The sequence below is a fragment of the Prionailurus viverrinus genome, chromosome B1, assembly GCF_022837055.1.
Source record: "Prionailurus viverrinus isolate Anna chromosome B1, UM_Priviv_1.0, whole genome shotgun sequence".
In the NCBI taxonomy this organism is placed as follows: Eukaryota; Metazoa; Chordata; class Mammalia; order Carnivora; family Felidae; genus Prionailurus; species Prionailurus viverrinus.
In genome coordinates, this window is record NC_062564.1 from 67,653,341 (window position 1) to 67,675,930 (window position 22,590).

General features: G+C 35.3%; 2 pseudogenes; one reads left to right on the plus strand and one right to left on the minus strand.

Annotated features, from left to right (window-relative positions):
* Positions 1 to 17,554: 17,554 nt before the first annotated feature.
* Positions 17,555 to 17,896, plus strand: LOC125164130 (60S ribosomal protein L35a-like; annotated as a pseudogene).
* Positions 17,897 to 20,010: 2,114 nt separating this feature from the next.
* The window catches only part of LOC125164776 (ubiquitin-conjugating enzyme E2 E1-like), a 36,406-nt pseudogene continuing 33,826 nt past the window's right edge, over positions 20,011 to 22,590 (minus strand).

Genomic DNA, 22,590 nt, shown 5'->3' on the forward strand with positions numbered 1-22,590 from the left:
ACTCTCTATCTTTCATGGTTATCTTTTCCCCAGGAGACTCACCTCTATGGACAATACTCACCACACTCTACGAATACAGATTAAGTCCAGCCAATGAGTAACCCAAACATAAAATCACTGTGGAAGAGAGAATAAGATCAGCATATCCTTCTATGGACTATTTCTCTGTGAGATCCTTTTGACTGCTATATTTCTCAATTCAAGGACACTGTTCCTCTTTAGATAGTCTTCTCTGCATGACATCTTTTTAGTTTAGCCTCATCCTTGGGACTTAAGAACAATAAAACTCTGTTGCTACTAACCACATGCGTTTTCACTATGATTAAGATTCCTCTATTCCCTTCCCATACTTTCTCAAATATCCATCTAATAAATAAATCTCCCATAAAGTATGTCAAATTTAATGGGCCTTATGCCTGTCAGGGCCCTGAATGACGCAAAGAGTAGATTTTTATTGCCAAGGACAAAGTCTTAAGAGAAAAAAAAAATAGGGTAAAGATCAATGGTGGGCAAAAGAAGTTTTAGGAACTAAGTAGACAGTATGTTGAAAAACAGCATCTATGTAGTTATTGAAGCACTAAGAAATATATCAGTGAAAAATATTAAGAATTTATGGGGAATGAAATGGATGCTGAGGATGTATATAGCAAGAAAACATGGCTACTGATATCATCTAAGGCAAAAATGTTAATGTCAGGAGCCAGCGATAAGAATCAAGGAGAGCACATAGCTGACCTTGTCATAGACCAATGTGAGAGAAAATAGCTGTGCTTTATTTGTTGTTGTTGTTTAACCAAATCTTTATTTTTGAGCAGTTAAGATTATTTCTCATCTAAGAGTAAACATTCTCATAATTACAATATTATACTTACTTTATTTGGTATAAATTCCCAGAAATGAGAATTGAAATTTCTGTGTCAAACAGAAACCCATTTTAAAAATATTTATTTATTTTTGAGAGAGAGAGAGAGAGAGAGAGAGAGAGAGAGAGAGAGAGGGAGGGAGAGAGAGCGCATGTACAAGTGGGGGAGGGGCAGAGAGAGAGGGAGACAGAATCTGAAGCAGATTGGCCACCAAAGGACCAAGCAAAAAGGATTGCAGAGTATAAAGATGCTATGGATAAAGGCTATGATCTCTGTTAACTTGTATGACATTATATTAAAAGATATCTGTTTCTTAATAGAAGAGAAATAATATCACAGTCTTAATTTGTACACACAAGTTGATTTTTTTTGTTTTTCTCTCAACTACTTGTGGTTTATTTTTGTACTCTAATCCCCCTCCCTTACTTCACCCATACCCCAACCACCACTCCTCTGGTAACCACCAATTTATTCTCTATAGTTAAGAGTCAGTCTCTATAGTTAAGAGTCTGTTCTATAGTTAAGAGAGTTTGTCTCTCTTTTTTTTTCTTTGCTCATTTATTTTGTTTCTTAAATCCCACATCAGTGAGATCATACGGTACTTGTCTTTCTCTGACTGACTTATTTCACTCAGCATTATACTCTCTAACTCTATCCATGTTGTTATAAATGGCAAATTTCATTCTTTTTTTTCTCTTTTCAGGTTTTTTTAACCAGATATTTTTTAACCAGATATTTTTAACCAGATATCTGAAAATTTCCCCCCCCCTTTTCAAGTTTTTATTTAAATTCCAGTTAGTTAACATGTAGTGTGATATTAGTTTGAGGTATAGAATTTAGTGATTCATCACTTACATACAACACCTAGTGCTCATCACAAATGCCCTCCTTAATCCCCATCCCCTATTTCTCCCACCACCTCACCCACATCCCCTTTTGTAACCCTCGGTCTGTTCTCTGTAGTTAAGAGTTTATTTCTTGGTCTGCCTCTCTCTCTCTTTTTCCCCCCTCTTTTGCTCATTTATTTTGTTTCTTAAATTCCGCATATGAATGAAATCATATGGTATTTGTCTTTCTTTGACTGACTTATTTGGATTATAGTCTCTAGCTCCATCCATGTCATTGCAAATGGCAAGATTTTATTCTTTTTTAATGGCTGAGTAATATTCCATTATATATATATCTAACACACATCTTCTTTATGCATTTATCTATTGATCGAAATTTAAGAAGCCATGTTCTAGAAGGTTTCTGAGAAATATATTTCCTCGGAGAAATACAGGTTCAGAAAAAGTAATAACGTTCCAGTATTACTTTACAGTTCAATGAAAGTATTTCAAACATTGTTATCATAGAACATGTACTCCTTTCTCTTATTTGAACAAATGCTTTTATGAAAGGGTTAACAAAGTATGTCAAATATCTGGTAGAGTACCTGGCACAAATTAAGCAAGAGATAATTAATTGTTCAATTTTGAATAAATTTCCAGAAAGTCTACTGAAGAGCAATAAAACACATAGGGGTAATCTTAATCAGAAACATATTTGAGTCATCAGAAGAAAAGAATACAATTATTTGTAATCATAATGGGAAAGTTTTTAATAAATGGTAAAATATACTACTTTTTTAAAAATTTTTCTTTCAACGTTTATTTATTTTTGGGACAGAGAGAGACAGAGCATGAACGGGGGAGGGGCAGAGAGAGAGGGAGACACAGAATCGGAAACAAGCTCCAGGCTCTGAGCCATCAGCCCAGATCCTGACGCGGGGCTCGAACTCATGGACCGCGAGATCGTGACCTGGCTGAAGTTGGATGCTTAACTGACTGCGCCACCCAGGCGCCCCTAAAATATACTACTTTTAAGTGTAACAACTAAATCTACCTCAATCTATATGTTTGATGAAATACAAATCAAAACCTAAAACAGTTATTTTGAAATATAAGAAGTGCTTTATAGAGCTTACCTTTCAAAGAAAATCATAAATGGGATAAGAAGAGCAAAAGCAACTGAATATTTTTTAACAAAATAAAAACAAGCCATATTTTGAATATATAAGCTTCTCCAATTTATTCAGAAAAGAAAATCCAATGACACACTATTTTTAAGAACTATGAAAAAGTTTAATAAGGGAATATAAAAACAAAACAAAGTGATAGATATAAACCAAGATTATTATTTCAATATAAGAGCAGGAAATTAAGATTTATAGCTCTTTAAATTCTCAATTGACTAAAAAATCTTTAATAAATACTTTATAAAATATAACATAGGCTTATAATAATCAGAATGACCACAAATTTGCAAAGAATGCCATTTCAAGGGTACAGCAATTACAGCCCCAAAACAAAGAGCAAATGCCAAACTCTTTTGGGCTAGGCCAATTTTTTCACTATACATAGCAGGAATAATTTATTATCTCAATAAAAATATTTTTTAACATACTTTACATGTTAAAATATGCACTGTTAAGAAGGTTAATAACAAATGATTTTGTAAATGTTATACAGGCTTTTGAATGATTCCAAAATATTTTCACTATTCACCCTACATACATGCTTGTAGCAAGCACTGAGTCTCAGATACAAAATTCTAACACTTGCACATCATGGATGAAGCACTAGGTGTTATATAAAGAGTATTACTTAACAAAATACCTTGTAAATTAAGATTGTTTTCTGGAATATTTGTACTAGTTCAATTGTTAATCCAGAATATTTTCTACCAGATTATTTTCCTACTATGTTTGCAGATAGTTGCTGTGCTTGTTAACCATTTTCACCATAGTGCTGTTTTCATCACCTCAGTGCTTATTAGCATAAGGCATAAGTGTTTATAGTTTACAAGTATGTGGATTAAAAATAGATCTGCTTCTGGGGCGCCTGGGTGGCGCAGTCGGTTAAGAGTCGGACTTCAGCCAGGTCACAATCTCACGGTCCGTGAGTTTGAGCCCCGCGTCGGGCTCTGGGCTGAGGGCTCAGAGCCTGGAGCCTGTTTCCGATTCTGTGTCTCCCTCTCTCTCTGCCCCTTCCCCGTTCATGCTCTGTCTCGCTCTGTCCCCAAAAAAAATAAAAAACGTTGAAAAAAATTAAAAAAAAATAGATCTGCTTCAAAATACAAATCTGAGGGTACCTGGGTGACTCAGTCAGTTGAAAGTTTGACTCTTGATTTTGGCTCAGGTCATGATCTCATGGTTGTGAGATCAAGCCCTGCATTGGGCTCTGTGCTGAGTGTGTAGCCTGCTTAGGATTCTCTCTCCCCTTCTCTCCGCTCCTCCCCCATCCATGCTTGAGTTCTCTCTCTCTCTCTCAAAATAAATATATCAACAGTAAAAAAAATGCAGATGTGCAGATCAGTCAGAGGGATTTTCCTCTGCATGTCGTACCCCAGTGTTCAGGCTGAAGGGGTAGCAACTCTAGAGAATGTTCTTTTGACAGAAAAGAAGCTCCCACGGAGATGAACATACACTTTTAGAGTCTTAACACCTAGTTTTAGAACAAGCACAGTGTCACTTCCATCTCTATTTTTTCAGCTAGTGCTACGCACATGGAAAAATCCCCAAATCAATGAGCTAGGAAAGTATTCTCTTCCCCAGAGGGAGAGGGGGTGAGAAAAAATGAAATTTTGATTAAAAAAACATTACTGTCACAGTTGTTCATAAAATATAATTACTTGGGATTGACTGAAAATTAAGGTGAAACCAACTTACCTTTCTAAAGAAATAAGGAAGTTTTTCAGTGATCAAATTAAATGAATATAGATAATATCTGTGCTTAAATGAGATTTGTCTCAAGTCACACCAATGAAAAATCTTATTGTTTTAAAGTAATATATCTCAGTAAATACACTTTGCATTTTTTCTTGTTGTTGTTGGAAGTAGGACCAAGTAAAGATTTTAGGGGAAAATAATTTAGGAAAAAGAATTAGAAAAAAAACCTCAATGAATATTGGAGAAATTCAAGTGATCAAACTAATCATACCTAACTATGAATGAAAAAAAGGGGCTCCCAGTACATAATGTTATTGACAGACCCTATAATAACTGCATACACACTTTTCAGAATTATTTCCACTTATTAAATATCTAACAAAAAGTGACAATTGTGATATTACTGGCTTTCATTTGGGGACCCAAATCTGATTCTATACTTTCAAGGTTATTTTCTGCAAAATTTGTTCAACCATGAAAGACACCAGTTTACTGTTCATAACATATACCTGTGGCTGCAACATCTCAGTCCTGACAGGTCTGAATATATAAGGCCTTTGGCAGAAAAATGTATCTCATTAGCTTTTCCATTTGTATGAATATTGTTAAGTGTTTGGGTTATACGACTTTCATCATACAGATGGAATAACAATCAAATATTAGAATGTGGCCCTCTCTTTTCTGAAACATCCATTATATTATCATTAAACATTTCCTGTGGCATTCTTTGTCTAATTCAATATCATATCTTCTTCCTAGAACTCACTTGTCTTATGCTGCTTCCATTATAGTGTAGATATTAAAAACAGATAACCCTTATCAACTCTAAATCCAAACAATTACAAATTCAGAGTTAACGACATTACGCCCCTTTCCAAAATATCAACTGTGTAGTCAGTCAATAGACCTAAAGGATTGAAAAGTAGAGGATAAGACTCAAGTGTTCCTTTCTTCATTCCTAAGTCTTAGTTCTTTACAAATTGTCTAAATGCAGATATTTTCAGCAAAATTATATAAAGACTGTCATTGCCTTATTATGCAGTTATGCTTGTTTGGTGTCTCCCACAGATTTTGAGAATGGTGCTGTTGCTTCTGAATTTGCTGACTCAATTCCCTTAATGCCATGTCCTCTACTAATGCAAAATATCATTCTTCTTAACTCTTTTTTAAGAATTAATTACATCAGGGGCGCCAGGGTGGCTCAGTCAGTTAAGCATTTGACTTTGGCTCAGGTAATGATCTCATGGCTAGAGAGTTAGAGTCCCCATCAGGCGCTGTGCTGACAGCTCAGAGACTGGAGCCTGCTTCCAATTCTGTGTCTCCAGCCCCTCCCCTGCTCCCTCTCAAAATAAATAAACATTAAAAAATGTTTAATTAATTATATCAATTCCAAAGAGGTAAAAATAATAATAGCTAACCATTGTGAAAGCTTACTATCTTGCAGGTAACTCCAAAGACTTTAAATGTATTAATAATTAACAGATGCAAAACCCTAGTAGGTTACATGTGATAATTTTCTCCACTTTATTGAGGAAATTGAGGAATAGAATATCTGTAACTTTCTTGATGTGGCACAAGCTGGATTGCTATTTAATTTACTATTTTTTTTATACTTTGGCTAACTTCAAATGGAGAACATGGGTGAGTTTATGGAAGTTAAAGAGTCAGGGGTGATATGGGAGCACATATAAAATAATCAGTGTTTACATATTAAAATAATTATTTATGTATGTGTGTTCATGTACATTAGTGTGTTTATATAGAAATTACCTATTTGGGGTGTTTGGAGATTTATAAAATCATATTAATAATGTGTTTCATGTTTTTAAAAATCTACAACAGAGTGGCTAATCTCAGATATAGAGTTTCTTTAGAGATTTACACATATTTTCCAGTGTCTGAAGGTCAGCAAGGTGTCATAGAGCACATGGTAGTAAAGTATTCAAACATTTTCATCTTCATAAATGGCCTTTCAGTTAGCAGTTCTGTTGAAATATGCTAGCATTTCTTGAGCATTCAGGAGTTTATTATCTTCTAAGTATCAGTTCATTACATACTTTTGTAAATATTGATGCTTCATAAAGAGTACACATTCCTGTCATATGATTAGATTATATAATGAAGGATGTTTAATACTCATGTATTGTTAAGCGTAGGGAAAAACACATTTTTCAGAGAAATAAGAAAGTAAAAATGCAACTCTCTACAACAATGTTAGATGGTTCAGATATCTTATTGTTATGTCATAAAAAGCCTTGGAGAGAGATGACAATGTGAACATACTTTGTGAGCTAATATATTTAGCTCCTTTACTCTTTTTTTATCTCATTTTTTATTATATGAAATTTATTGTCAAATTAGTTTCCATACAACACACAGTGCTCATCCCAAAAGATGCACTCTTCAATGCCCATCCCCTACCCTTCCCTCCCTCCCACCCCCCATCAACCCTAAGTTTGTTCTCAGTTTTTAAGAGTCTCTTATGCCTTGGCTCTCTCCCACTCTAACCTCTTTTTTTTTTCCTTCCCTTCCCCCATGGGTTTCTGTTAGTTTCTCAGGATCCACATAAGAGTGAAAACATATGGTACCTGTCTTTCTCTGTATGGCTTATTTCACTTAGCGTCACACTCTCCAGTTCCATCCATGTTGCTACAAAGGGCCATATTTCATTCTTTCTCATTGCCACGTAGTACTCCATCGTATATATAAACCACAATTTTTTTATCCATTCATCAGTTGAAGGACATTTAGGCTTTTTCCACAATTTGGCTATTGTTGAGAGTGTTGCTATAAACATTGGGGTACAAGTGCCCCTATGCATCAGTACACCTGTATCCCTTGGATAAATTCCTAGCAGTGCTACTGCTGGGTCATAGGGTAGGTCTATTTTTAATTTTTTGAGGAACCTCCACACTGTTTTCCAGAGTGGCTGCACCAATTTGCATTCCCACCAACAGTACAAGAGGGTTCCCGTTTCTCCACATCCTCACCAGCATCTATAGTCTCCTGCTTTGTTCATTTTGGCCACTCTGACTGGCGTGAGGTGATATCTGAGTGTGGTTTTGATTTGTATTTCCCTGATGAGGAGCAACGTTGAGCATCTTTTCATGTGCCTGTTGGCCATCTGGATGTCTTCTTTGGAGAAGGGTCTATTCATGTTTTCTGCCCATTTCTTCATTGGGTTATTTGTTTTTCGGGTGTGGAGTTTGGTGAGCTCTTTATAGATTTTGGATACTAGCCCTTTGTCTGATATGTCATTTGCAAATATCTTTTCCCATTCGTTGGTTGCCTTTTAGTTTTGTTGATTTTTTCCTTTGCTGTGAAGAAGCTTTTTTCTTCATGAGGTCCCAATAGTTCATTTTTGCTTTTAATTCCCTTGCCTTTGGGGATGTGTCAAGTAAGAAATTGCTGCGGCTGAGGTCAGAGAGGTCTTTTCCTGTTTCTCCTCTAGGGTTTTGATGGTTTCCTGTCTCACATTCAAGTCCTTTATCCATTTTGAGTTTATTTTTGTGAATGGTGTAAGAAAGTGGTCTAGTTTCATTCTTCTGCATGTTGAAGTTCTCCCAGAACCATTTTTAAAGAGACGGTCTTATTTCTATTGGATATTCTTTCCTGCTTTGTCAACGATTAGTTGGCCACACGTTTGTGGGTCTAGTTCTGGGGTTTCTATTCTATTCCATTGGTCTATGTGTCTGTTTTTGTGCCAATACCATGCTGTCTTGATGATGACAGCTTTGTAGTAGAGGCTAAAATCTGGGATTGTGGTGCCTCCTGCTTTGGTCTTCTTCTTCAAAATTACTTTGGCTTTTCGGAGCCTTTTGTGGTTCCATATGAATTTTAGGATTGCTTGTTCTAGCTTTGAGAAGAATGCTGGTGCAGTTTTGATTGGGATTGCATTGAATGTGTAGATAGCTTTGGGTGGTATTGACATATTAACAATATTTATTCTTCCAACCCATGAGCACGGAATGTTTTTCCATTTCTTTATATCTTCTTCAATTTCATTCATAAGCTTTCTATAGCTTTCAGCCTACAGATCTGTTACATCTTTGGTTAGATTTATTCCTAGGTATTTTATGATTCTTGGTGGAATTGTGAATGGGATCAGTTTCTTTATTTGTCTTTCTGTTGCTTCATAATTAGTGTATAAGAATGCAACTGATTTCTGTACATTGATTTTGTATCCTGCCACTTTGCTGAATTCATGTATCAGTTCTAGCAGACTTCTGGTGGAGTCTATCGGATTTTCCATGTATAATATCATGTCATCTGCAAAAAGTGAAAGCTTAACTTCATCTTTGCCAATTTTGATGCCTTTGATTTCCTTTTGTTGTCTGATTGCTGATGCTAGAACTTCCAACACTACGTTAAACAACAGCGGTGAGAGTGGACATCCCTGTCGTGTTCCTGATCTCAGGGGCAAAGCTCTCAGTTTTTCCCCATTGAAGATGATATTAACTGTGGGCTTTTCATAAATGGCTTTTATGATGTTTAAGTATGTTCCTTCTACCCCGACTTTCTTGAGGGTTTTTATTGAGAAGGATGCTGAATTTTCTCAAATGCATTTCCTGCACGATTGACAGGATCATATGGTTCTTATCTTTTCTTTTATTAATGTGATGTATCACATTGATTGATTTGCGAATGTTGAACCAGCCCTGCATCCCAGGAATGAATCCCACTTGATCATGGTGAATAATTCTTTTTATATGCTGTTGATTTCGATTTGCTGGTATCTTATTGAGAATTTTTGCATCCATATTCATCAGGGATATTGGTCTGTAGTTCTCTTTTTTTTACTGGGTCTGTGTCTGGTTTAGGAATCAAAGTAATACTGGCTTCATAGAATGAGTCTGGAAGTTTTCCTTCTCTTTCTATTTCTTGGAATAGCTTGAGAAGGATAGGTATTATCTCTGCTTTAAACATCTGGTAGAACTCCCCAGGGAAGCCATCTGGTCCTGGACTCTTATTTGTTGGGAGATTTTTGATAACCGATTCAATTTCTTCGCTGGTTATGGGTCTGTTCAAGCTTTCTATTTCCTTCTGATTGAGTTTTGGAAGCGTGTGGATGTGTAGGAATTTGTCCATTCTTCCAGGTTGTCCAGTTTGTTGGCATATAATTTTTCATAGTATTCCCTAATGTTTGCTTGTATTTCTGAGGGATTGGTTGTAATAATTCCATTTTCATTCATGATTTTATCTATTTGGGTCATCTCCCTTTTCTTTTTGAGAAGCCTGGCTAGAGGTTTATCACTTTTGTTTATTTGTTCAAAAAAACCAAGTCTTGGTTTCATTGATCTGCTTTACAGTTTTTTTTTAGTTTCTATATTGTTTATTTCTGTTCTGATCTTTATTATTTCTCCTCTTCTGCTGGGTTTGGGGTGTCTTTGCTGCTCTGTTTCTATTTCCTTTAGATGTTCTATTAGATTTTGTGTTTGGGATTTTTCTTGTTTCTTGAGATAGGCCTGGATTGCAATGTATTTTCCTCTCAGGACTGCCTTCGCTGCATCCCAAAGTGTTTGTATTGCTGTATTTTCATTTTCGTTTGTTTCTATATATTTTTTAATTTCTTCTCTAATTGCCTGGTTGACCCATTCATTCTTTACAAGGGTGTTTTTTAACCTCCATGCTTTTGGAGGTTTTCCAGACTTTTTTCTGTGGTTGATTTCAAGCTTCATAGCATTGTGGTCTGAAAGTATGCATGGTATGATTTCAATTCTTGTATACTTATGAAGGGCTGTTTTGTGACCCAGTATGTGATCTATCTTGGAGAATGTTCCATGTGCACTCGAGAAGAAAGTATTTTCTGTTGCTTTGGGATGCAGAGTTCTAAATATATCTGTCAAGTCCATCTGATCCAATGTATCCTTCAGGGCCCTTGTTTCTTTATTGACCATGTATCTAGATGATCTATCCATTGCTGAGTGGGGTGTTAATGTCCCCTGCAATTACTACATTCTTATCAATAAGGTTGTTTATGTTTGTGAGTAATTGTTTTATACATTTGGGGGCTCCCGTATTCAGCACAGAGACATTTATAATTGTTAGTTCTTCTTGATGGATAGACCCTATGATTATTATATAATGTCCTTCTTCATCTCTTGTTACAGCCTTTAATTTAAAGTCTAGTTTGTCTGATATAAGTATGGCTACTCCAGCTTTCTTTTGACTTCCAGTAGCATGATAAATAGTTCTCCATCCCTTCACTCTTAATCTGAAGGTGTCCTCAGGTCTATATTGAGTCTCTCGTAGACAGCAAATAGATGCGTCTTCTTTTTTTATCCATTCTGATACCCTATGTCTTTTGGTTGGTGCATTTAGTCCATTTACATTCAGTGTTATTATAGAAAGATACAGGTTTTGAGTCATTTTGATGTCCATTTTGATGCCATGCTTGTAGCGATGTCTTTGGTACTTTGTCTCACAGGATCCCCCTTAAGATCTCTTGTAGGGCTGGTTTAGTGGTGACAAATTCCTTCAGTTTTTGTTTGTTTGGGAAGACCTTTATCTCTCCTTCTATTCTAAATGATAGACTTGCTGGATAAAGGATTCTCGGCTGCATATTTTTTCTGTTCATCACATTGAAGATCTCCTGCCATTCCTTTCTGGCCTGCCAAGTTTCAAAAGAGAGATCAGTCACGAGTCTTATAGTTCTCCCTTTATATGTTAGGGCATGTTTATCCCTTGCTGCTTTCAGAATTTTCTCTTTATCCTTGATTTTGCCAGTTTCATTATGATATATCGTGCAGAAGATCGATTCAAGTTACGTCTGAAGGGAGTTCTCTGTGCCTCTTGGATTTCAATGCCTTTTTCCTTCCCCAGATCTGGGAAGTTCTCAGCTATTATTTCTTCAAGTACACCTTCAGCACCTTTCCCTGTGTCTTCCTCCTCTGGAATACCAATTATGCGTAGATTATTTCTCTTTAGTGCATCACTTAGTTCTCTAATTTCCCTCTCATACTCCTGGATTTTTTTTATCTGCCTTTTTATCAGCTTCTTCTTTTTCCATAACTTTATCTTCTAGTTCACCTATTCTCTCCTCTGCCTCCTCAGTCTGAGCTGTGGTATTGTCCATTTTATTTTGCAGCTCATTAATAGCATTTGTAGTTCCTCCTGGATGTTCCTTAGTCCTTTGATGTCTGTAGCAAGAGCTTCTCTGCTGTCCTTTATACTGTTTTCAAGCCCAGCGATTAATTTTATGACTATTATTCTAAATTCACTTTCTGTTATATTGTTCAAATTGTTTTGATCAGTTCATTAGCTGTCGTTATTTCCTCAAGGTTTTTTTGAGGGGAATTCTACCGTTTGTTCATTTTGGATAGTCCCTGGAGTGGTGGGGAACTTCGGGGCACTTCCCCTGTGCTGTCTTGAATAACTTGTATTGGTGGGCAGGGCCGCAGTCAGACCTGATGTCTGCCCCCAGCCCACTGCTGGGGCCACAGTAAGACTGGTGTGTACTTTCTTTTCCCCTCTCTTAGGGGCGGGATTCACTGTGGGGTGGGGTAGCTCATCTGGGGTACTTGCACACTGCCAGGCTTGTAGTGCTGCGGTTCTGGCGTATTAGCCGGGGTGGATCGGCAAGGTGCACAGGGGTGGGAGGGTCAGGCTCAACTCGCTTTTCCTTCGATGATATGCTTTGGGAGGGTCTTGTGGCACTGGGAGGGAGTCAGACCCGCCAGAGGGATGGATCCGCAGAAGCACAGTGTTCGGTGTTTGCATGGTGCAAGCCAGTTCCCTGGCAGGAACCGGTTCCCTTTGCGATTTTGGCTGGGGGATGGGCGAGGGAGATGGCGCTGGCGAGCACCTTTATTCCGGGCCAAACTGTGCTCTGTCATCGAGGGCTCAACAACTCTCCCTCCCATTGTCCTCCAGCCCTCCCGCTCTCCGAGTAGAGCTGTTAGCTTATAACCTTCCAGATGTCAAGTCCCGCTTGCTGTCAGAACACACTCCATCTGGCCCCTCTGCTTTTGCAAGCCAGACTCGGGGGCTCTGCTTTGCCAGTGGGCTGCCCCTCTAGCTCAGCTCCCTCCCACCAGTCTGTGGAGTGCGCACCGCATCGCAGCCCTTCCTACCCTCTTCCGTGGACCTGTCGTCTACGCTTGGCTCTGGAGAATCCGTTCTGCTAGTCTTCTGGCGATTTTCTGGGTTATTTAGGCAGGTGTAAGTGGAATCTAAGTGACTCGCAGGACGCAGTGCGCTCAGAGTCCTCCTACGCCGCCATCTTCCCAGAAGCCTCTAACTCCTTTACTATTAAAATAGCTTTCACTCTTGCATACCCTTTGAAATAACAGGTGGGGCATAAAAATATGAAAACAAAGTATCCCTTACTTCTGGGAACTTAGAACAGAACTAGTTCAGAAATATCAAATACATTCTCCTTGATATAGAGGAAAGATGACCTAAATAATAGCCCAAAGTCCAATTCATAGCTGCTTTTTACTAAAAACTTGTAATGACTAAAAAATAAAAGAGTAGGGGAAGTATGCTGAACCGAACCAATAAGAGGGTCCACACTGATATGGCCTTTTTAGGGTGAAAAAATAGCAGGTGTCTTCAATAGAAAATGTAATATATCCTTATGCACGTGTGTCTTTAGATCCATTTCATTATAGTTTGGGCAAAGAAAAAAGATTATTTTTGTGCCATATTTCTGAAGATTTTTTTTTCTTATAAATTCAGAAATATTTTTCAGTAATGCTTAGAATTTTTGAAGAATCTCTGATCATTGTGGGTGTAAAATTGGTTAAGTTTTATACCACTTTTGTACATTCTGTAGTATCAAACAAGGTTGGTTGCAGAGTTACTTGGTTCATCATACTTATAGGTACTCACTATAAATGATTAGGGAACAATGTTCATTCCCGTATGTTTCCTTGGTGCTAGAATAACAAGTTCAAATCCATCAGAATCCATAGTTATGTTACTTCTTACAAAACAAAACCAAAACCAAAACAAACTTCCATTATCTTCCTACATCACTCAGATTTAAAATCCAACACCCTGCATTGTCCTGCAAGGTTCTCACAATCAGGATTCTGCAATATGCATAATTACCTCTTGGGCATCATTTCCTTTCTCCCTCTTACTCATTTCATCCAGTACCTCTTGCTCTCTTTCTGTTCTTCCTTCACTATAAGCATAATGCTGATTCATTTACCTGGAAAAAAGGATCCTCCTAGGTCCATCTGCCTATCTCTTGTCCTCCATCCCATTACATCTTTAATTGTCAATTGGTCAGTGAGGCGTTGTCAGATTACTTTTTTCTCTGACTACTTTAAATTGCAAGTAGTCCCCAGCATTCAATGTCCTCCTTCTTAGCTTTATTTTTATTCTTGCATCTATTATTTTTAATATACTGTATATTTTAATATTTATTAAATATTGTGTTTATTTTTATATAATATATTAATTATATTATATTACATTACATTACATTATATTATATTATATATTTATTGTATTATTCATTATATTATATTTATTATATCATATTCATTAGCATATTATATATTATTTTATACTTATTATAATATTATATATTAATGCTATATTATTTATTAATATTTACACAATATTATATATTAATATATTAAATATATACATTTAATATATATTATTTATTATATATTACTTAAAATGTATATTATATATTATGTATATTTATTATATATTATAAATGACTTATATTTATATATAATATAATATTATTTATAATACTTATATATAAATATAGAAACAAATATATTTACATATAATAATATAACAGTTATTAATTATTATATATTCAATATTTTTAATATTATTTAATATATAATATACTATACATAATATATTATAACATTATTGTATTAATGTTTGGCTACACTGCAATATAAGCACTATGAGGACCGAGTTTACTAATACAATTAAATGTTTAGCACCGAGTGCTGCCTGATAAAACTTGTTCAACAAATAGTTTATTCCCCTAAAAATGAAAAAAAATACATTTTTGTACCAAAAATAACTATATACATTCGAGCACCTATAATATAAATTTACTTTAAGTTAATTGTTAGTATTTTTTTCTTTAATTCACTAAGTAACCTATCACTAACAGCATAAGAATGTGTGAATAAAACACACACACACACACACACACACACACACACGAATTACTTTATTATTTAAACATATGTGAATTCAATCATTATTCAATTGAATCCCCAAAAAATATATTTTAGGAAACCCTCAAGACTAATTGCAGGTGTAAAATGAGTATTGATGTGACCGTTCTAACTATGTAAAAACTACTAACAAAATGCTATTTTTTAAGCACCAATATTTGTTACATAAAGATAGATTTTATGAAATAAAACATGTGAATTCTTTGAACTATCTTTGGATTTTATATCAGACAGAGAAACTATGAAATAGAGTGGAAAGAATGCCATAAAGTGGTGTTGAAGTGAAACTAAACCAATCCATAAAAATTCCAGATTCATCATTAAATCTCTATTAAAAAATAATGAAAAATATGAGATAAAATCTGAAGAATTGGAGGTCACATTCTCTTTGTATTAACTGGTTAATAGTTTAATTTTCCTTATTCTCACTTCATTGATTGTTCCTTAAGGATATACTTTTAATAAGTTTATAAACCATTATAACCCTTGTTATATGTTTGAAAAGTGGCTTCCATAAATTTATCATCATTAAAAAGTAATACACAGACATATTAGCACTTGTAACCATTTTTCACTTACATTACTCTTCATGAATTCTGTTCATAGGACATTCTACCTCTAACAATCATTGATCAAGAATGTCTCTTAATGTTGAACAACCAACACAATAATTTAATGCAGAGTTTAGTAAGACTTCTCTAGAGTGATCAACATGGATTTTCCTTTCTTAAGTAAATTCCAAAATATTGATATACAATTTTCTTTGCATTTTTTTAACCTTTCAACTTTTAGTAACATTTTTCTCTTAGGACTTGCTTGCATTTTTTTATTTGTTTATGATTTTGTTATTTATGTTCAAAATAGGAAATTATTTTTCTTTTAATAATAGCAATGAGAATGTATTTATATTTTATTGTCCCAAAACTTCAAATACTTTTTTGAATTAGTAATTCCTAAAATAAATTTAATATATTTTAATCACATTCTTTCCCTTGATTTTTAGTTTTAGGAGAAAATTATGTTTAATTATGGAGAAGTGTGCCTCGTGTTTCTTTTCTATTCCCTCATTAGCATTAAATTCACAACACTAATCTTTGTTCCTAATTGGGGAAGAAAATTGAAGCAGCAATGGCAGAAATATGAAGATGCTTTTGATATGAGTATTTTCATTAGGAAATTAAAAATAAATAAAATATATAATTTCTGTGGAAAAAATACAAACTAATTCAGACTAAGGCAAATTTCTAGTTATCTCGAGGGCTCTTTGCAGGTATTTGAGTAGAGGTAGCTGTTTTTAATTGGAATAAACCATACTAAATAAACCTCTTATAATTGTTTATTCTTTTAATCATACATGGTGACTTTTCCAAAGCTAATTATTTTCCCTTATCCAGAATGAATTTTCTGTGGCATCTAGTAAATTCTGATCAGTTTGTCTTCTGAAATGTTGATGTGTATTTGATGTTAATTCAAAGCATTATTTGAATATTTCTTTATATTCATCTTTAAGGTTCAAAAGCTGCCACATACATCAAATATCCTTTGAACAAAGAATGATGTGATAATGAGGGGGAAATGTGCTTACCAATTGCATAGGATATAATAGCATTGGCTCCCTGACCTGCATCAAACAAAGAAACAAGACAAAAGAAAGAATGAAAAGAAACTGCCAGGCATTGGATCAAATGAATTGGTTTCCTCACTAAATAAACAATTTAGAGCTCCTCATCACTTCTCCGTGCATGTTCACATGTCATCCCTGGTAACAGCTCAAAGCTGATTTTGTGATGTCTCTGACTTGGTATCAGAGTTTCAGAAAATATCTTTTCTTCTTTTTTAAAGAACTTAGACTATGGATAAATAGCCTGTTAAACATAAACTATGCTGCAACTTTTTGTATTTGTACTGTAAAAGTTGTATCAGACCTACACATCTCATGTACATGTCCCCAATGTGAAGTCTTCCAGAAGTACAGAACAAACCATTTCCTCAATTTCAGTGCCAGATTCAATGACAAAGTAGATCTTCTAATTATTCTGGAAGTTAGTTAAGCTACTTTCCTTTCAAGTCAGACACAGTGTACCAAGAAAATAGGATGGGGAAACAGATTGGTTGGAATTTGCATTCTTTTATATGTTTCATTCATGAATTTCTATTTGGTCTTATCCAAGTACCACCCCATTTTTCTGAATTTTGTTGGTACAAATTTGTTGGTACAAAATTACTTTTTAATCCAAATAGAATGGCCTCAGCTTCCATCCCTGGTCCTATCAAAAATCTCCTTCTACCATTACATCACTTCTGATGATGCCTCAAAAGTTGGTTATGTTCTATGACTTCACACCCCTGATATTTTTTTAATGTTTTTTTTTTAATTTATTTTTGAGACAGAGCGAGACAGAACATAAGCAGGGTAGGGGCAGAGAGAGAGACACAGAATCCGAAGCAGGCTCCAGGCTCTGAGATGTCAGCACAGAGCCTGACGCAGGGCTCGAACTCACGGACTGTGAGATCATGACCTGAGCTGAAGTCGGATGTTTAACCGACTGAGCCACCCAGGCTCCCCTTCACACCCCTGATATTTGTTTTCAGACCCAGTTTCAGCTGTCACCTGCTAGAGCTGTCCTCTTTTGTCCATGTGTATGCTTTATTTCAGCTTCAATTTCTCAAAAAATAAAGACAAAAACAAAAAAATGCAAGTCTATATCAGTAATACTTTGAAAATTTGAGGATAATAAGAATGTGGTGGGAAAGTAAAGATTAAAACCCATCTCTTTCTGCCATCTTGGAACCTGCCTGGTGGGAACAAGACTCCTGAAATGACAAATATGTCTGGAATGCTGTAGTCCAAAGTCATTTTTGCTGGCTGTAAGTGGGGTCTCTGGAACCAGAGGGAGCACACAGCTCTTCTTAAAATTGAAGGCGTTTATGCTCGAGATGAAACTGAATTCTATCTAGGCAAAAGATGTGCTTATGTGTACAAACCAAAGAACAACACAGTGACTCCTGGTGGCAAACCGAGTAAAACCAGAGTAATCTGGGGAAAAGTAACTCATGCTCATGGAAATAGTGGCATGGCTCATGCCAAATTCTGAAGCAACATTCCTGCTAAAGCCATTGGTCACAGAATCCATGTGATGCTGTACCCTTCAAGGATTTAAACTAACTGAAAAGTAAATAAAGGTGTAGATTTGAAAAAAAAAAGATTAAAGCCCAAGTCAGAACAAAAAACAAATTAAATACTAGTATTCTTCCAAGTTCCTTTTTCATCTTTCACCCTTGCCAATTGATAATTCTTATCATTCCTGATTATCCCCAAATCCAACCTTTCCAACATTATGTGGATATTTTCCCCCTCAATAACCATTTCCAAATTCCTAAAAATATCTTTTCTGCAGAGTTTTGAGAACCCAATTTCTGCATTTTTACTAGGTTATATGAAGTGACGTAATTCTTAAATTGCTTTTCTGTTTTAATTTCAGTATACCTTCTTCCCCATCCAAATAAATAACAACAAATACAAACAAACAAGCAAGCAAGTAAAAGCCATTGTGTATGATACTTACAAGAAACACTTATAAGGTTTAAAATGGAGGGCCCTGGACATTTCTCAGACTTGTTTATTTGGAATTATTGAGCTATTGACACTGTAACCTGTCTTTCAGTGAGTTGGCAAGGTGATGCACAAAACCACATTAAGGTTTGACAGCCACCTACATGAAAATAGAACCTTTCTCTCTTGAGAATTACAACATCCTCCTTAGATCACTTTCTCAAATATGAGATAGACTTATGTATTTTTATCTCTGGTTTCCACTCTTGTTTTCTTTTCTTTTTTTTTCTTTTTTTGGTTTCCACTCTTTTGAAACATAGAGTTTTAGAAAGTATGCTTCTTCTAATATTTCATTGAAAAATAATGACATTAAATGATATAAAATTATTTAAATTACATTTATAGACATGAAATTTTACAATAAAAATTGTTGATACAACAATGATGTCTTCATTGTTTGTAACTCATAACATAGTATGTATCTTTCATTTATGCCAAAGCATTAAAGTGTTTACTCTATGCAAATCATTGTACTAGACTCAGTGAGGATACAAAACTGCCTTCCTGAAACTTACAGTCCATGGAGGAAGTCCTGAGATCTATACAAATTGGTATCAAGCCAAATATACTTTAATAATTATTATTGAAAGAACCTATAGAGCATACAAAGAGTAACTACAATAGTAACAATTTTACAAAGAGAAACTATAGCTTTAAATCACTTAATTATGCCTAAGTATTTTTAAGCAGTTGTTAAGCTGGGGGTGTTTGGATGTTTGTAGATGCTGATGAAAAACAAATGATAGAGGCAGGAAAAGAGTGTGTCTGTAGGACAGTTTGTTGGGAAACATCGTCAGAGGATTAAATGAGAATATATATTAAAGAGTTTAATAAATTAAGAGATTCATTTTGCTTGTTCTACTATTGTATACTAGCACACTAACAAATGCAGATGTAAGTACTGCACAACATATAACCAATCCACTGAGCAACTCCTATTTTATACCTTACAATTAACAGCTTAATGTAGTTTACTACAGGTTTTCACAAGTGATTCAAACCTCTCACCTTGGCACAGTAAAGTAGACTGGCATATAAAATAAAATACATAACTACTCATTTCTTCTATGGTGTCTTATGGCCCTGTGTCCATTATATATACATATATATATATATATATATACACACACATATATACATATACACATATATATACACGTATACGTGTATATATATGTATACATATGTGTGTGTGTGTATATACATATATATATATATATATATATATATATATATACGGTGACAGTCTCTAAAAACCATTAAATATCAATGTGCCCTCCCAATAAGGAAAAATAAATTCCATTTTTTGAGCCAAAAAATATATAGTCTTGGAAAGACTTTACATAAAGGGCCATGTGTATAACCTGCCCAAAATGAAGCTATTTTAAATTTACAGACTACAAGCAACTGAACCCAAATGCCTATTCTCTGTTCTACACTTCAGCTAATATTGCAGAAGTAATGACAGTTTTAAGAGTTGCTATTATCAATTCTGTATAGTGTAGCAAGATACCTTAAGTTACAACAAAATCTTAGGAAATAAACTGAATAAAATCTGTTATAGAAATACCCTAATTTTTACCAATTCCCGCCCTCCCCCACCCCTTCAAAATCACAAGTAGCTCTCTCTGACAAACAACATAAGAATTGTGAAAACCCAATTTATGTAGCATATCTCTTGGTCCACTGTCTGGCCATTCTATCATGTTCTGCTCTGTTGGTCATATACTCAATGGCAACACTATGCACCAAAGGGTCAGCAGGATTACAGTCTGTTAAGAAGGGAGAAGATAGAAAGGGGAACTTTAGAAGAGGTTAGTGCTGCACTCCAATTATCTTCTTAATATGTCCAAGCAAATAACTCCTTGACTGTTAATATTACAGTGAGAGATTATCGTCTAAAATGTAACCTTTGGAGGTTGAAAGGGGTATTCTGGTATAAAAGTGGTATAAAGGAGGAGTATACCGCCCTCAAATACAGATCCTGGAGGCCTCAGCATTGTGGATCTCCATTCATAGAGGTTACCACCTTTGGGACCAACACTACAGTTAGGTGGAGGATCTAAAGTGATGTCTGCCAGTTCCTTCTGAATCCTCTTTGCGTTAGTATGGAGGAGTTTAGAATTCTTGCTCACACTAATTTTACTCTCCTTCTTCTTGGGGGCGTTTGTTTCTTTCTTGGTTTATGTTGGAGGACAAAGATGAGGAGGAACTAGTGCTGTCCTTCCGAACGTCATCCAGCGAAGCGAACCCCACACCCCACCCAAGAAAAAGCCCATCTCTTTGTGTCTGACTCCTTTGTGCCACTGCCCTGGTGGGATGCTCCTGCTCCTTGGGCTGGGTTTGGTCTGTCCTTCTGTTGGTGGGAGAGGAGCAGAAGTCAAACTGAGTGATGTTTGAGTAAATATCACTGCATAATATTAAAGTAAGAAAATACTAGTTTAAATTACATGAGAGATAGTAAGGGGCTATCGCTAAATGAGTGAGTTTTGACTGTGGTTTGAGGATCAGGAAATCTATACAATAAATATTTTATTTAATAAATCAAATGCTAAAAATACAAAAATACTTACTATGAAAATTATTGAATTTTTTGCTAAGTTCCACAACTGCAAGTTTTTTGATAAAAACATTATATGTTAGGAAAAAATATACTTTAAGACATGGAAACCAGTAAATTATAAGTAAAATTATAATGTAATTTATAAACAAAATGTAAATTTCCAATAAAATTTATGCCAATTCTAAGTACAATCTTGAGATTTTCTTATAAGAAGAAATGTCTCAAAATGATAGTCATAAAAGATAAATATCTTCCAGTAAAGCTTTTTATTCAAGTTTTTTGAAAATGGTGGATGTATACAATTAGCTAAATTGATTTTATCACACTGGCTACTGCCGTTGATAATACTGAAATTGTTTGCAATTATTTATGAATTATAACTAACTATTATCAACTATAGGAAAAACTATAGACCCTAAAGTCTTTAGCACGTTAGTCCCTTTAGTCATTTATCACTGCATTATTTTTTGGATAAGTTCAGTGATGAATCTAGACTCACAGAAATGACAAACTGAGAATAAAAAAGACATCACCTAATTTCCCACATCTCAGAAAATCCCTAAAGAGCATCAGTAAAATTGAGTGTTTTCTAAGCGCTGTCACCAAATGTAGAATTTAGGAAGATGGAACTGAGAACTGACAGTCAATTAGAAGCTCAAGGACACTATGAAATGATACATCTGCTGATTATAGGGGGGACTTAACACTAATGTGGAGTGAGTGATTGATATCAAAGTGTGATGGAATGACAACTGTTAAATATTATCAAAGAAAGTGTCTCTTTTCAAAGAAGACTACACTGAAAAAAAAACAGTCTTTAATTTTTGTCAGTACCTTTGGAAAAAAATACACTGGTAATTCTTTAAAGCATCGGGCTGTGTAGAACATGTATTAACTACATGATTGGGCAGAGAAGATAGGATTTGGTACATCCAATGATATCAGATCTATTTGCCCAAAGAAAATTTTACTCATAGTTTTTTTAAAGCATTATAAAAGCTTAAAATTGAGCTGAATATGGTGATGTCTCAAAAAAAAAAAAAAAGAGGGAGAGAGAGAGTGAATATTATATTGGCTTATTTGAAGCCAGTAGAGGCTTTAGGGAAAAACAAAGTGCTGGGAATATTTTGACATAATATCAGAGAAAACAATAGTAGTCTCAGATAAGTACAGGACATGTTTTTGGATGAGTGATTGAAACGGACTTAAAAAAAAATAATGAAAGAGGGGCTCCTGGATGGCTCAGTCAGTTAAAAATCTGACTCTTAGTTTCTGCTCAGGTCATGATCTCTCAGGTCATGAGCTCAAGCTCACGTAGGGCTCTGCACTAACAGCTACAGAACCTGCTTGGGATTCTCTCTCTTCCTCTCTCTCTATCCCTCCCCCACTCAGTCTCTATCTGTCTCTCTCAAAATAAATTAATATATTTTAAAAAAATGAGGGGCGCCTGGGTGGCTCAGTCGATTGTCTGACTTTGACTCAGGTCATGATCCCACAGTTCGTGAGTTCAGCCCCACATCAGGCTTGCTGCTGTCGACGTGGAGCCCACTTCAGAGCTTCTCTTCCTCTCTCTTTCTTTCTCTCTGCCTCTACCCTGCTCACACTTTCTCTCTCAAAAATAAGCATCAAAAAAATAACGACATAATCAATATTGCCTCAGTGATGGTGTTTACTCTCTA